This window comes from Hemitrygon akajei, chromosome 15 (assembly GCF_048418815.1).
Source record: "Hemitrygon akajei chromosome 15, sHemAka1.3, whole genome shotgun sequence".
Lineage (NCBI taxonomy): Eukaryota > Metazoa > Chordata > Chondrichthyes > Myliobatiformes > Dasyatidae > Hemitrygon > Hemitrygon akajei.
This window is the reverse complement of record NC_133138.1, coordinates 47,833,146-47,849,524: the sequence shown is the minus strand read 5'-3', so window position 1 is coordinate 47,849,524 and position 16,379 is coordinate 47,833,146. Positions and strand designations below refer to the sequence as shown.

General features: G+C 38.9%; 1 protein-coding gene and 1 long non-coding RNA gene across 8 annotated transcripts in view; one reads left to right on the top strand and one right to left on the bottom strand.

Moving 5' to 3' along the window:
- Nucleotides 1-936: 936 nt before the first annotated feature.
- Nucleotides 937-8,087, bottom strand: LOC140739327 (uncharacterized). The gene is made up of 2 exons (XR_012101604.1): nt 8,042-8,087; nt 937-1,811 (listed from the first exon to the last, which is right to left on the bottom strand). It is a non-coding gene; the product is annotated as an uncharacterized lncRNA (long non-coding RNA).
- Nucleotides 8,088-8,198: 111 nt separating this feature from the next.
- The window catches only part of LOC140739326 (mitogen-activated protein kinase 9), a 52,672-nt gene continuing 44,491 nt past the window's right edge, over nt 8,199-16,379 (top strand). For 2 of the 7 annotated variants that reach the window (XM_073067520.1, XM_073067519.1), the window contains exon 1: nt 8,199-8,322. The gene's annotated coding sequence lies outside the window, so the exon portion shown is untranslated. Of the gene's footprint in view, nt 8,350-11,974; nt 12,046-13,276; nt 13,298-16,379 lie in introns of those variants that run through there. The other 5 variants (XM_073067517.1, XM_073067516.1, XM_073067514.1 and 2 more) reach the window with 5 other exon arrangements.

The following is a 16,379-nucleotide window of genomic DNA, read 5'->3' as shown; positions in this document are numbered from 1 at the left end:
TGCTTGGCTCGCTCTCTTTTTGCCATCCTTGAGGGACCACCCTGCTTCACCCCAGGCTGAAGACTGCAGAATAACGCTGGAAACATGTGGTAAGGTGTGCATCGAAGAGGGTTGTGGGAGCATTTATTGTCATCCCTGTACCAGAGACCCATGCCTGCCCATAGACAAGGGGTGGCAGGCATTGTAGTTACTTTTCCCTTGCTTGTATGTGTACCTGTACTCTGTCCCCACACTGTTTTCCCGTGTATTGTACTGCCGACCCGACTTTTCCCACACTCGTCTATTCTAAGCACATTTTTGTGAATATTGTAGCCACTTGTGTTGTTCCCAAGCTTTTCTGCCTTTGTAAATAAACTCCTTATTATTAACACTGTGTGTCCAGAGCTCTTGCTTTTGAAAGCCAAAGAATCTGTCTCATTTCCATCACAACAGCCTGGGATAGGGACATATCTGAATTGGGACAAAACTTAGACCCGGATGCGATTTGGGATGATGCTGTTGGTGCTTCAAAAAACCCAAATCATCGGTATATACACTTGAAATTTTGTCATAGAGCATATCTAACACTGAGAATTAGACATCAAATGGGACTGGTTCCTGCTCATTTTGCTCCCACAGAACCGTTGGCTCTTTTATACATGTTGTATGGGAATGTCCAGGGGGTTTTTGGTTTGTGGGGGAAGGTTATCAGTACTCTTACAGAACTAATGGGGGTAAAATTACCAATGGACCCCGCTGTATATCTTCTAAATGATGACTCCCACCTTTCCTTTACAGAAAAAACACGCAAAGTTTGGCTGGCAGGCCTGACTGCAGCTAAGAAGATTGTAGTCCAGCGTTGGAAACTTCCCCATGATATTTCAAATACTCACTGGCTTCAGAGCTTTTTGGACATTATCATCAGCAAAAGTAAATGATGCACGACCGAACACAATCTTAATGTGGACAGATTTAATATCTAACTTAAAAGATCTTCTGCTAAAATAGGAATGCTCTGTCTGTGTATGCAGTACTATTCAGTTGGTTGGTAGAGGGGAGAGGGGTGGGGGGGAGGGATGGGGATGAGGGTTGAGGATGGCTGGGTTAAACAGTCAAAATGTAATCAGCAGCTGGTTGTATTGAATGTAATTTGTTGGTGTTGCAATAAAAATTAGTGATTTAAAAAAAAGGACGCATTCTCCCTAATGCAAATGGAAAATCTCCCTGTTAAGGCAGAGATGATCCAAAGGGAAACCAGACAAGACCCCTCACTGTCTCAGGTCTACATTGTCACCCAAAATAGCTGACATTTGCAGCAGAAACTCCAGTTCCCCCAGTTATAGCAGTGCCATGATGAACTTGCCCTTCACAGGGGTTGCCTTATGTGGAAATTAAGAATTGTTGTACCATCCAAGCTGAGAGCTAAAGAGTTGGAGGAGCCACATGCTGGTCATCTAGGTGTGGTCAAAATGAAAGCATTGGCTTGAAGCTTTGGTGGCCTGGAATAGATCAGCAGATCGAGCAATTGCCATGCACTGTACAGGATGCCAACATGTCCAGAAGATGCCAAAGCAGCACCTCTCCATCCCTGGCAATGGCCTGCATTGCCCTGGCAGAGGATTCATGTGGATTTTGCCAGACCATTTATGGGCAGAGACTTCTTGGTAGTAGTGGATGCAGCTACAAAGTGGTCAGAGGTGGTCGCAATAGCCTCTACTACAGCCTCTCACACTGTTGATGTGTTGAGAGGATTCTTCTCAAGGATGGGTGCTCCAGAACACTTAGTCAGTGACAATGGACCACAGCTTGTGGGGGAACAGTTTCAATCATTCCTGGAAATGAACAGAATAAGACATATTAGCTCTACACCATACCACCCAGCTACACATGGCTTCACAGAAAGTTTTGTCCAGTGTCTCAAGAGTGCATTGCAAGCAATGTCAGCAGAGCACACTACACTAACACTGAACCGGAAGCTCACCAATTTCCTCCTTGTTTATTGTAATATAACGTGCTCCTCAACCAACAACTCCCAGCTATACTGTTCCTTGGTCTTCTCTTGTGCTCACGCTTGGGCATTCTGAAACCCAATCTATGTATGCAGGACAAACAGCGGAGACAAATGGAGGGCTCCTCAAACAAAGAGGTTCAATGTTTCACTCCTGGACAAACAGTCCTAGCGAGGGACAACAGACATGACCAAAAGTGGGTACTCGGAAACCCGGTAAGGACAGAATTGGACGAGTCTCCTATACAGTGTAGATTGCATCTGATATTATCTGCTGAAAACACATCACTGAGGAGCACAGAGTTAATTGTTAGAGAAGAAAGTTGGCGACCACTATCAAAACCACTTCCTGCAGTCTCAGAGTCAACACCTACCACCAACACAGAGGAGGTCAGGGTCCCAGAACCTAAGATTGTTTCACAGCCACAAGTCGCACCTGCTAAGCCGAGTGATCCCCCTTGTTAGAAAAAAACTTCATCTCACAATAGTGATTTAATCTTTATGCCTGAATGGGACAATTTAAAATTGACTATGCTGTGTATGTCTGTATATAGTGGTTGTATTATATTCTATATAGTTGAGATGCATTCTCTAGGAGTTGGAGTTTTGAAGTTACAAAACATAAGAGAGACTAGCAGGGATCATAACAGAAGAACAGTGGCTGGAGTTCCTGGGAGAATTGCGGAAGGCACAGGATAGATACAGTACATCACTAAGATGAAGAACTATTCTAAGGGGAGGATGAGGCAACCGCAAGGGAAATCAAAGACAGCATTAAAGCAAAAGTGAGGGCATATAACATATCAAAAATTAGAAGGCAGGGGATTAGAAAGCTTTTAGAAACCAAAAGGTGGCAACTAGAAAGTGATGAAGAGAGAATAAATGAAATATGAAGGTAAGCTAGCCAATAATATAAAAGGGGTTGCCAAAAGTTTTTTTAGATTCATAAAGAATAAAAGAGAGGCAAGAGTGCATATCGGACCTCTGGAAAATGGGGCTGGACAGGTAATAATGGAGTACCAAGAAATGGCAGACAAACTTAATAACTATTTTGCACCAGTCTTCACTGTGGAGGACAACAGCAGTATGCCAGAAATTCAGGAGTGTCAGGGGGCAGAGATGAATGTAGTTGCTAATACTAAGGAGAAGGTGCTTAGGAAGCTGAAAGGTTTCTTATCAGATTCCTTCTTCCCCAGCCCTTTGCCTCTTCACCCTATCACCTCCCAGCTTCTTACTCCAGTCCCCCCTCTCCTACTCACCTGGCTTCAGCTATCACCTTATAACTTGTCCTTATCCTCTCCTTTCTTCTTATTTTGGCTTCATACCCCTTCCTTTCCAGTCATGAAGTAAGGTCTCAGCCCTAAACATTGCCTGTTTATTCATTTCCACAGATGCTGTCTCACAGTCTGAGTTCCCCCAACATTTTATGTGTGTTGCTCTGAATATAAGATTGGCTGACTGGCAGGAGGCAAAGAGTAGGAATTAAGGGGGCCTTTTCTGGTTGGCAGCCTGTGATTAGTGGTGTTCCACAGGGGTTTGTGTTGGAATCGCTTATTTTTATGTTATACGTCAATGATTTGGATGATGGAATTGATGGCTTTATGGCCAAGTTTGTTGACAATACAAAGATAGGTGGAGGGGCAAGAAGTGTTGAGGAAGCAGGGAGTCTCCAGAGGACTTAGATAGATTGAAAAAAATGGGCAAAGACATATCAGATGGAACACAGTGTCAGGAAGTGTATGGTCATGCACTTCAGTGCAAGGAATAAAAACATAGACTATTTTCTAAACAGAGAGAAAATTAAAAAATCATAGGTGCAAGATGACTTAGGAGTCCTTGTGCGGGATTCCCTAAACGTTAATTTACAGGTTGAGTCAGTGATAAGGAAGACAAATGCAACATTAGCATTCGTTTTGAGAGGACTAGAATATAAGAGCAAGGATATATTGGTGAGGCTTTATAAGGCATTGGTCAGATTGCACTTGGAGTATCGTGAGCAGTTTTGGACCCCTTATGTAAGACAAGATGAGCTAGCATTGGAGAGGGTCCAGAGGAGTTTCACGAGAATGAACTGGGAATGAAAGGGTGAACATATAAGGAGCCTGTATGCACTTAATTCAGAAGAATGAACTAGAACATTTAGAACAGAGGTAAGGAAGAATTCCTTTCACCAGAGGGTAGTGAATCTGTGGATTTCATTGCCACAGATGGTTGTAGAGGCCGAGTCATTTGGGTACATTTAAAGCAGAGTTTGATAGGTTCTTGAACAGTCAGGGCATCAAAGGTTATGGGGAGAAGGCATGAGAATGAGATTGAGACGGTTAATAAATTTGCCATGGTGGAATGGTAAAGCAAACTCGACGGGTGAAATGGCCTAAATCTGCTCCTATATCTTATGGCCTTATGTTGAACTACCTGCCAATTACACCTAATTGCAATTCCATCACCAAGTTTCCCACAATCAATACTTCCGGATGTCATCATTAACCAGAAATTCAATTGACAAAAGATTCTGTGGCCACTGGACTAGGTTAGAAACTGGGTATAGTGCAGTAAGTGGCCTATGTCCTGGCATTGTAATCCCTCCATTTCCCTAGATGAGTGCAGTTCTAACCACACCCAAGCAGCTCAACATTATCAAAGGCAAATTAGCCGATATTAATTGAGCCCCATCCACTACCCTTAAATGTACATTACCTCCACCGGTGATACACTGTAGCTCCAGGGTGTAATATCTACAAAATACAGATATTACACCTTGGACTTGAATGGGACTTTCCAAATCTGGAACCTCGGATAAATGTCAGTCAGTAGGTGTATGGCAATACTGCCATCTACAGGTCCCCTTCCAAGTTATACCTGCACATCATCCCCCTTTGCCTTCTTTGTTCTCAGATTTAAATCTTGGAACACGTGACTCAAAGTTCAAAGTTAAGTTATTATCAAAGTACATATATATCATGATAAACACCCTGAGATTAACTTTCTTACTCAATAAATCCAATAACTATAATAGAATGAATGAAAGACCACACCAACAGGCCGGACAGCCAGTGTGCAAAAGACAACAAACTGCAAATGCAAATCAAAAGAGAAAAAAAAGAAATAGAATAGCTCTAAGGTTCCTAGCAACTGACAAATGAGCATGTTTGGCTATGCTCATACCTCAGGTTTTACCAGCCTGGGCTGAGAAAAAATAAACAATAAGAAGAAGAAGAAGAAGAAGAGCAACAACTTTGGGCAGAACATTGAACACAAAGAAAGGTGCAATGGAGCTAACAGAATACAAAACAGAGCAGAAGGGTACAGTACAACCGATGGATGAATATGCAACATATAAGTATCTGGGATATCAACAGGCAAAGAAAATAGATCACAGTGTGATTAAGGGAAGTCTTTTGACAGAATTTACTTCAATAAGCTTAAGAAATTCTGTCAAACAGAGCTCAACAGTAAAAATATAACAAAAGGTAATAGACACTTTCACCATACCCATATTAACACATTCTTTTGGCATAACATCTGGGTCCGAAAGTGATCTGGAAAATTTACAAAGAAAAATAGGAACTGAAATGACATACTTTAGAAAACACTCAAACATGCTTAGATTAACACTACCTTGGATAGAAGCCATCTTGACCAATCTAACTTGAATAGTGTCAAGTAAAGCTATGTCACTAGCACCATCTTAATCTTTTCTGCCGCAATGCTGCACCTGTCCTCCAAGAAGTTCAGTGTTGACTATGCCTAACTTGCATGACAATTGGGAAACTGTTCACTCTATGCTGTCTCCTCTCCAGAACCATGGTCATCAAACTGCAATTTGTCTAATACGTTTGCATATTTTAGTTGTCTCTAAAGTTAAACACGTGCAAAACAAAGGTCCATTACCAACTCCACTTCCAATAAAGGTCATGAGAAGACACTGAAAAATATGAATCACTTCCATGATCTTGGGAGGAATCTTTTAGACTTCAATGCACTAGCTCAGCGTTCGGCCATCTGAGGAAACAAATATTTAAAGATCAGCCCCTCAAAACTGACCTGGTCTACCATGCAGCAACAATCTTTGCCCTCTTGAATCCATGTGGAGACATGGATTATCCACAGCAGACTCTTCAGAGCACAAGAAGGGAGCTGTCACCACAAAATTCTCCTGATCCATTTGCAGCCTAAGTGAACAAATCTCAGACCAACATCTTCAATAAGGGTTCTAATTATTCTCAGTCATCTCCAATGCAGGGCCACATTGTTTGGTCCCCTGACATCAATCTTAAAACAGGCACCCTGTTAAGAGCTTTCTCACAGCAAATGATTACCAAGTAGACAGAAGAAACAATTCAATTTTGTTCTCCAAGCCACTTTGAAAAATATAATATTCCCACTGAGTCTTGATTCCCTGGCTTATTCAGAATGGAGAAAGAGTGTTTCAGCTGGTTCTTCTATCAGAAGTACACAAAAACCTGGCCTAAATGGTAGAAATGATCTCTCTACCTCCCAAACTACCTCATGCTCTCCAACCAAGCACCTCTTTGCCCAACATCTACCTCATCTACACCTCATAAATCATTGGATGACCTAAGAAAACGGGCAAAGCAATCTAACAGTAGCCCACAGACTCTTTATTGCACATTCCCTTTTGGCACTTTTAGTGAAGCTTCAGTCAATTACCTAATTGCTTTCTTAACCACTTTATTTACTTATTTAAGGGATTAATGTTGTTTTCCTCAGCCCTTGTTTCCTCTGTCTTCCAATATGTTTTATTGAAACTGTACCTTTTGCATCCGAATTGCAGGCAACATCACTAATGCCACTAGCAATCTCCTTCTTACTTGGATTTTAGTGGCAGCCCCTTTCCCACTGACTTTGTCACAAACTAAAACTAAATCTGAAATCTGAATGTACAATCTCTTCAACTACACATCCATTTACATTCATTTCCTATTTTTGTATTCACAATCATATGGCACTGGTTGTAATCTGGGAGGTCAACATTTTATCAGGTCCTGATAGCACACACCAAAATCTAAACAAAAACTATCATGGCAAAAGTAAAGATTCTTATCTCTTGAAAATGATCTTGTCATTTTTCTGGGATATATAAATTGGACAACAGATCTGAAATTTGGTAATCAAACAACATCTGTTGAGAACAATAACATTAAACCAGGAAAACATAAACCGATAGTTTAATATCAATAATATAAGCTATACAGATTTTGAATTTAACTGTGTGCTTCTGGACACATCATCAGTGATGATAGTAAACAAACTGAAGCACTAAGAACACACACACAAATAAAAACAGAAAATACTGAAGATGCCCAGCCAGTAAAGAATATCTCTGGAGAGAGGAAAATATGTCAGGTAGGTGTTATTTCATTATTACCTTTTCATCACCCGGAAGTTTTACTTTACAAGCATATTTGGACAAATTTGTACAAGGTTTTTTTTAATTTTTCATCTGTGTTGTTGCCGCCAAATTCATTAACAAAGACAAAAAATCTCATTTTATTTAAACTTAGCAATATACCTTCATTGACTCTGAATTGAATTGAGGCATGCAATGATTTTTAGTTTTCTCATAAAAGGTTGATGGGGGATGTTGAAATACAATATAGCATGAACTAGTTAATTCCAAAGTGGAAATGGAGTCTGTGTGTAATTACCTAGCAAGCAGGTAGGGACAGGGAAAGGGCTAGATTAGAAACTGGAATGTTTTTATATAGAGAGAGGCGGAAATGCCCAAGGCAATGACACGGGCAATCTTAATTTATGTTGGACAGTGTTTCTTTGGTGAAAGGAAGAAATTATTAGCTGGGAATCACGTTTATGTCTAACCATGGGAACATCGGAAATAATGGGTAAGAATGTGGATATAACGAAGAGTAATAAATATTGATATTGAAGCAAAGGTTTGTCGATGCGAAGGCTCCGGTTTGTGGGACAGATTATAAATCCTATCCTTAAAAACGTTTGAAATACTTTACAACCAGTATGCTTTTCTGTAACAATAACAGTAAACGCGCAGTTACGAAGGAGAGAATCACACACCCTCCTCATCCGAGAGACCAGTCCAAAGTTCGAGCAAGATTTTCCGCCTCCTGATGCCGGCGATTGGTTGTGACGCAGAGTTGATCAGCCTAGTGGTCAGTTTGGCTGTCAATCAGAGCTGTTCCACTTGCCGCTGAGTTTTGGTTGCGCTCCTCCAGTTGGTGAGCCGGCGGTAGTTACGTGGTGACGTACCTGAGTGCTGCGGTACTGGGGCAACTATGGCACTGAGACCGTGACAGATTGTCGGCAAACACCCCTCCTTCACACCGCTCAGAGTCACGGTTAGCTCCTTTTAAATGTGTAACAAGGTGTTTAACTCTTCTGTTTTCTTTTACTTTTAAAAAACTTTTTCTTCTAGCGGATGTGGTGAGGTACGTAATTCAGTTCAGCCCGTCCTTGGTAAGGCTGTGCGGCCTTTCTGGCTAATTCATTAGCGACAGCCCGGCGTGGATGGACCGCGCACTTTCTTTCTGTCGTTCTGTTGGTCGGCAGCTCCAAAACTACAGTGTTGGTGCAATAGAATCGCAGAGGTGCAATAGTGGCACGTTTCGCTGCGGAGTTCTTTAAATGCAGATCCATGAACCCCTCCCCCTCCGACCTATTGAAGTTAAGAGCGTTAAATTATAGCAGTAATTTAGTTACACTTCTGCAAGGATAAATTTTAGTTGTATGCATGTTTTTTTGTTACCCGCCCCTTCACTTTAATGACCGCCAATACTTATTAAAGAAAGGTTTAAATTTTGGATTAATTGTGTCTTTAAGTTTATTTTTAAAAAAACGTACTTCGGGCTGAGGTCAACATATTTGAAATTAAGTGAACGGATACGAAAGTTAAGAGAACTAAAATATATGAAGTTATGTATTTAGTTACTCTGCTGTAATCAGAACAAATTTTGGATAAGTACACTGCTGATTATTGCATCCTTGAATGAAACATTATATGGCGTGACTTTTCATTTTTCTTTGTGCTTAATAGCTATTATAGTTATTTTCCAATAGCCATTTAATTGAGGAGAATTCAATTTGGTCTAATGACTTCACTTCTTTGGAAGGTTTTAGAGTTTGGACCTCTAAAACTGGTCTGAACTGAAGTAGTTTATAGGTGTGGATGACTATACTGACAAATTTCACCCAGTTGTCTTCATATTTTTCATTTTATTGCTGTGTTGTTCATAGTATCAAAAACAAATTACAATGGTGATTATTCCAAATGTCCAGCTTAGCCAAATGTATCCACTCATCCTAATAAGACCTCCATCTCCCCCCACCCTCCCATGAAGATAAGGGAGCAGCATTATATGGAGATCACAACTAGGATGTGATGTTTATGATACATAACTTGACACCCAGAAGCATCTAATCCACACATTGATGTGATCATGAAGAAGGCACACCAGCAGCTCTGTTTTGTTAGAAGAGATTTGGTATGTCACCAGGAGCTCTTGCAAATGTCTACAGATGTACAGTGAACCGGTTGCATCACAGCATAGTATGGAGGCTCGAATGCACTGAATTGCAAGCTACTGCAGACGGTTGTAGACTCAGCCAACTCCATCATGGCATCAATGTCATTATTAAGACAGTGTTTAAACGAGAACACATATATCATTAAAGAACCCTTACCATCCAGGATTGTAGGTCTCAAGGCTCCAGGAGCCTCAAAGGACCATTCAGGAACAGATTGCTCCACTCCATCAGATTTCCGAACAATCCATGAACACTGCTACCTGTTCTTTTCTTTATGCACCACCTAATTTATTTTGTAATTTATAGCAATTTTATGTCTTTAACTGTTCTACTGCTGCAAAACAAATTTCACATCATATGAGACTGATAATATACCTGATTTTGATCTTTTTCCATTCTGGATTCTGTGTTCACAAAGTTAGTCATTTTTGTTTGTTGGTATATTACAGTGATTTTTTTTAATGGATATTAAATACTTTTGTGCCATGTAGAGATTTTAGGGATTGATGGTAGTGATATAAATTATGTGCATGTTGTGGTGGGAAAATAAAAATCTGAGACTTTTTCACAAGCATAGTGAAACTGTATTTCAAACTTTTATGAGATTGAAAGTTCAGAGTAAATTTTATTATCAAAGTACATATATGTCACTGTTTACAGCACCGAGATTCATATTCTTCTGGGCATACTCAATAGAGTAATAATCATACAGAATCAATGACAGATCACCAACTGGTGTGTTTACCCAGAGTGTGGAAGACAACAAATACACTCTGCAAATACAAAGAGAAGAATTAAATATGCAATAAATATCAAGAACCTGAGATTAAGAGTTCTTGAAAGTAAGCTCATAGTTTGTGTGAACATTTCAATGATAGAACAAGTGAAACTGAATGAAGTTGTCCCGAACCTGGTGGTGTGAGTCCTGAGGTTCCTGTACCTTCTTCCTAATGACAGCAGCGAGAAGAGAGCGAGATCTGCGTGGTGAGGGTCCCTGATGATGGATGCTGCTTTCCTGTGACAGCATTTCATGTAAATGCGCTCAATGTTTGGGAGGACTTTACCCGTGATGGACTGGGCTGTATCCACTACTTTATGTAGGTGTTTCCATACCTGGCTGTGATGCAGCCAGTCAATATATTCTCCATCACACATCTGTAAAAGTTTGTCAAAGTCTTAAATGCCATGCCAAATCTCCACAACCTGTGAAGGAAGTAGTGGGGGTACCGTGCTTTCTTCGTAATTGTACTTGCATGCTAGGCCCAAAACAGGTCCTCTGAAATAATAATACTGAGGAATTTAAAGTAGCTAATCCTCTCCACCTCTGATTCTCTGATGAGGACTGGCTCATGGACTTCTGGTTTCTTTCTGAAGTCTATAATCAGCTCTTGCTGACATTGAGTTAGAGGTTGTTGTAATGACCTCTTATTTCCAATGGCTGCCTTTTTGTGTTAGGTTTTTCATACAGGAACAGTTCGCCAAGATGATCATTGGAGAGAAGTTTAATAATATTCAAGAAAATTAATGATATTTAAGAATGGGACAAAGGACATCCAGAGTCCAGGCCTCTATTGCGCACTCAAAGGCCTGTGATATGGGTATGGGATGAAGATACCCTGAGTCCAGTCCTCTGCTCACACTTGAAGGCCAGTGATTTGGATGTCCTAGGTCAGTGGGTTCTAGAATTGGATGTCCATGTGAGCAAGGGGCATGAGGATGGGTGGATTGGTGAGCCTGGAGTTTGGAGTCCTGTTATTGGCTAGTCTGGGGGTTGACAGCACAGATTGAAAGTCAGTCAGAAGTTGAAGCCTGATGGGTAAAGCCTTGTGGCAGGAGGCTCAGAGGATCTTAGGGTTGGAATATTCTCCGTGTGGGTGGTGGCAGGGAGGAATGAAAGGAGCTTGATTTGCTGTGTTCAGTGTGGTTCTGCTAGGCACTGAAGGCATGCTATGTTGGTGCCTGAATGTGTGTCGACTCTTGTGGGCTGTCCCCAGCACATCCTAGATTGTATTGGTTAACACAAAGGACACATTTCGCTCTTTCGATGCACATATGATAAATAAATCTGATTATTACATAAGTGTTTAGAAAGTTATAGGTGGAAAGAGCTGAGAAATATTTGAATAGAAATCAAAAGTCTTCTCTGCTGGAAATCTGAGAAAGCAGAAAACGTGATAAAACATTCAGCCGATCAGGATTAATCTGTCAAAAGAGAAGTGGCATTGCAGGTCATAGACCCTTTAAAGGAAATGGAAATATTTGTAGGAGTTCCTTTGGGGGGATTTAGCCACAGATAGACTTTTCTCTACAGAATTTATGTGAACCTTTCATAGCCTTTCTGTGTGACAGACAATTCTGTAGTTTTTAGAAATTGTAACCTGCAGGATAATTTTAATACTAAAATGCCACTTTTATATATAGAATTATCATAATGTTATGTTTTTTTTTTGCTGTCTGATTTTGAAGGGGGAAAAATAGAGCACCAGTTAAACTGATACTTGAGAAGAGTATGCGAGCAGATGATCCTAGATCAACAGGTAACCAAAAACCTGAAAGGTTATTGGGAAAATATTGAGAGAAATTGTTGATGTACATCATTAGTGAAAGTGCTTGCATAAGGCCCATAATAATTCAGTGAAAACCAAGCAATGCAGTGTTACTTGAGCTTGAACTGCACATGTCAGCAGCAGTTTATGAAGATGTGCTGGAAAATTGTAAGAAAAATTAATTTTCCATATTTTCCACCAAATGTGGAGTAACTTTTTTTGTTTGAGGTTGCTACTGATCACAAAAATGGAATCAAAAAATGTTATGGGTTGTGAGGAGGCTACTTGACCCATTGAATTTATACCAGTCCCAGCATTTTTTTTCTTTCCTCCAGATTTTCTCCTTAATGTTGATCCAGTTCCCTTCTGAAATTACTAAGTGTGCTGCTTCCTTCTCCCTTGCACAATGAACTCCAATCTAAACTATTTGTATGATATATTTTCTCTATGGTTGTCCCCCTATGCCTTCTGTCCTGTGCTTCAGGGTCTCTGATGGGAATAGTGTCTCTTTATTTACTGTCTATGTCTCCCATGATCTTAATCAGATTTTGAAATCTGATGAATATAGCATAGATTTTTGGATGGTTTGGTGGAGACAAAACTAAAGTATTGTTTATATAGCAAAGCTATTAAATATTTCAATTCAATGGAGAAATGTACAAAGAAGTATAAATTATAATGCAGTTATGATTTTGGAAAAAGAGTAGTTATTAGATTTTTTTTGTACTGAAGTTTTGAATTAAGCCAGTCATGTGAAGTAAAACTGGAAGATAAGGTATTAACTAATGTGCAATTAAGGATACAATTTTTGATGTAATATTTTGCACACTACATGTTTTCAAATTAACAATTGGAGGATAAAGCATAAGTATGTAAGTTTATAATGGGTTATAAATGTTGGGGTTCATGTGAAGGAGAAAATGAGGCTAAAATTTTAATTATAACTTTTAATTTGTATAACTTTTTTCCTGTTTGGGCACTTGTTTATTTTTATGTTTGTTTAATTCTCTTATAATATTTTTGTGGAAACTTACCATTATTATTTTGGTAGATTGTTTTAAGTCCAAATAAACTTTTCTCTTTCAGAGGAAATGAATAAAGTGAAAGAAATGAAAAGTTTGTAAATGAGAAGAATTTAAAGATTTTTAAAAAATAGAAAGAGTATACATAGATTCATAATGATACCCAGTCTCTGACCTTCCCTTGCAGACGGTATTTGTGTGGCTTGTACATTGAATTTCAGGTCAGTGGTGATTTCTAGAACATTGCTGATTGGTATTCTGGTGATGATAATGTTGGATTTTACTGCAGGAGATAGCAGTTGCATGACACCCCTGTGTGGTGGATTTTACTTGCCACTTGTGCATGTCAGAATGTTGTCTAGGACTTTTTGTAAGCAGATACGGACTCTTTGAAACTGCCTGTTTTTGGTTTCTTGGGATACAGGCAATTTCCCTATTTTAGGTCACTTTTAGTTTCTCTGGTACTTTGTCTTTGTGTAATGAGTTACTTCAAACTCTTAGAGATGCTCATGTGCAGACATTAAATAACTGCTTAATTTTGAACATTCTTTGTGTTTCTATAATCCTTGTCATAAGCTCATCAGGATTTACTGTTATTTTAATAACTTTTTAAAATAAGAATGCAGAAAGTTTTACATTTTAATGATCTTTTATCTTTATCAATTTATTGGTCATTCTTTGCCTCCTAAAATTCTATCAATTATTCATATACAATCATATAAAAGCCTTTTAATGTGATTCTGTATTTTCATTGTTGGTTACAAATTCATCACATTTTTATTTTTGTATATTGTGTCTACAATATGTACATTTAAATAGAGTTGTATAACACAGGACCAGGACCTTTGACCCACCCCACCATGTCCACGATTAATTTTTTGCCCATCTACACTAATCCCATTACCTGCAATTAAGTGCTTTTTGTTTTATGCCTTGCCTGTTCAAGCACCTGCCAAAAATATCTTAGCCCTTACGTACTGTTCAGGTCAAATTTGACCCATTTTGACATTTGACAGCAGTAAAAACACCCTAAATGCCATTTTTTTAAAGCCGAAATTTGATGACTTTTCCTAAAGTGACCCAAAAAGTGCAAAATTGAAAATATTTTAAAAATTATACTTTTGTACAGGTGCTACAAATTTTTGTACATTGAGGCTGTTCCAGGTCAAATTTGACCCCTGTCTATTGAAATGGATTTTAGATCTCTGAAACATTAATTAAGGATTAATCACCCATTTATTAATGTCAGATAGGCTATTTATAGATTCTAAATAGATCTGCGGTCCAAATTTTGGTGTAGACACTTGTTATGAGCGGATTCTTGGGCCGGGTCAAAATTGACCTGGACCATACTGTGAAGGTGAAGTGTAAGGGTTAAGTTTAGTGATTGTATCTAATTCCTACAATTTCCTCTGGCATTGAAATCAGGATATAATCCGCTCTGTGTATTTCCAGTACTGTCTCTTTTAAAACTCATTCCCCTCACCTTACACCTGTTCACTCTTATTTTTGATACAACTACCATGGGGAAAAGGATTTTATCTACCCTTTCTAGCCCTTGTTAAATTTGAAATACCTCTGAACAGGTGATCCTTCAGCCTCCTACACTACAGGGGAGAAAAGTAGCACATTCATATCCTCCAATCCAATTAACATCCTGGTGAATCTCTTCTGCATTCTCTCCAGGGCAACCTATATTGTGTCAAATAGAAATGAACACAGTACTGTAAGTGTTTTCTAAGATTGTAACATTATATCCCAGCTTTTATATTATAGGATCCAACTGATGAAGGTAAGCATACTGTATGCCACTTTCACCATCCTAACTACATGTGTTCCCACTTTCTCGGAACTGAGGACTTAATCCTCTCTGTTTATTAACATTCCTTAGCTTCCCAAATGAGAATTTTCTGTTACTACTTTAACTGTATGTTTCATTTCTAGAGCAATAATTTTTAAAATATTTCCAAACCTAGCCCTTGCCATAACCTATATATTTTGCTTCTTTAATAGTTGCAGTTTCTTATTGAACTACTTCTCACTTAAACTGCATGTACTCTATTTATATTATGAGTGCTTTTCCTTTGAGGATCCTTATTAATATCCTAATTAACTCTGCCAGATTGTCTTTTCTCCAGTTGATCCCTGAAATCTTCAGTGAACTTAACCTCTACAGTACTTTTACGAATTCTGTTTGCCCAGTAGATGTTAATACTCCAATATCTGTGATATTGGATCAGCAATACAATTGCTGGTAATTCCCCTCGTAAGTGTCACCAAGGTCAAGATTTCCTGACGTGTGTGAATATGGAAGTCTGGACTGGCTGTTCACTAGCATTTCTTTCATCTACAATTTGCTGAGTTCTTGTGGAGAGAGTGCAGAAGTTTAGCAGTTTCCTAGTATTTGCTCAAATGAACATGTTTTTCAAGATGACTTTGCCAGAGGATGATTCTCGGCTTTAATTTCTAAGGAGAGAAATATCTGCACTTCTATTTATATTAATGTTTAATTTGTGTTGCTTTATGCTGAGTATTTTTGGATGTACCTAGCATGCAAAAGTTTAGGCACTCCTGGTCAAAGTTTCTGTTACTGTGAATAGCTAAGTGAGTAAAAGATGACCTGATTTCCAAAAGGCATAAAGTTAAAGATGACACATTTCTTTAATATTTTAAGCAAGATTACTTTTTTATTTCCATCTTTTACAGTTTCAAAATAACAAAAAAGGAAAAGGGCCCGAAGCAAAAGTTTGGGCACTCTGCATGGTCAGCACTTGTTAGCCATAGCTGTAACAAGCTAATTAAGGTCTGAGACCTTGGTAAAAGTTATCTGAGAGCTCAAATCTCTTGGGGTGCCCAAACTTTTGCATGGTCCTCCTTTCCATTTTTTCACTCTAAAATTGTACAAAACAAAAATAATACACTAATCTTGCTTAAAATTTGAAAAGAATGTTTCATCTTTAACTTTATGACTTTTGGAGATCAGTTCATCTTCTACTCATTAAATCTATTTATTTACAGTAACAGCAATTTTAAGCAGGGGTGCCCAAACTTTTGCATGCCCCTATACGTATTTAAGTAAGTATTTCATTGTTAAGATATTTAGATGATGCTTAAAAAGCACTTTTGTGCGAGGAGGATTGTTACAGTCACCTTTTGTGGCAGATCAATGCCATAGAAAGATCTCGCTAATGAAATTGGGGTGGCATTGTCCTCGAAGATTCATGTGGAGAGATTGCACCGGATGAGTAAGCAGTTCATAAGTTGGTGGAGATAAATAGTGTGCTCTGGAGGAAGTAAGTGTGT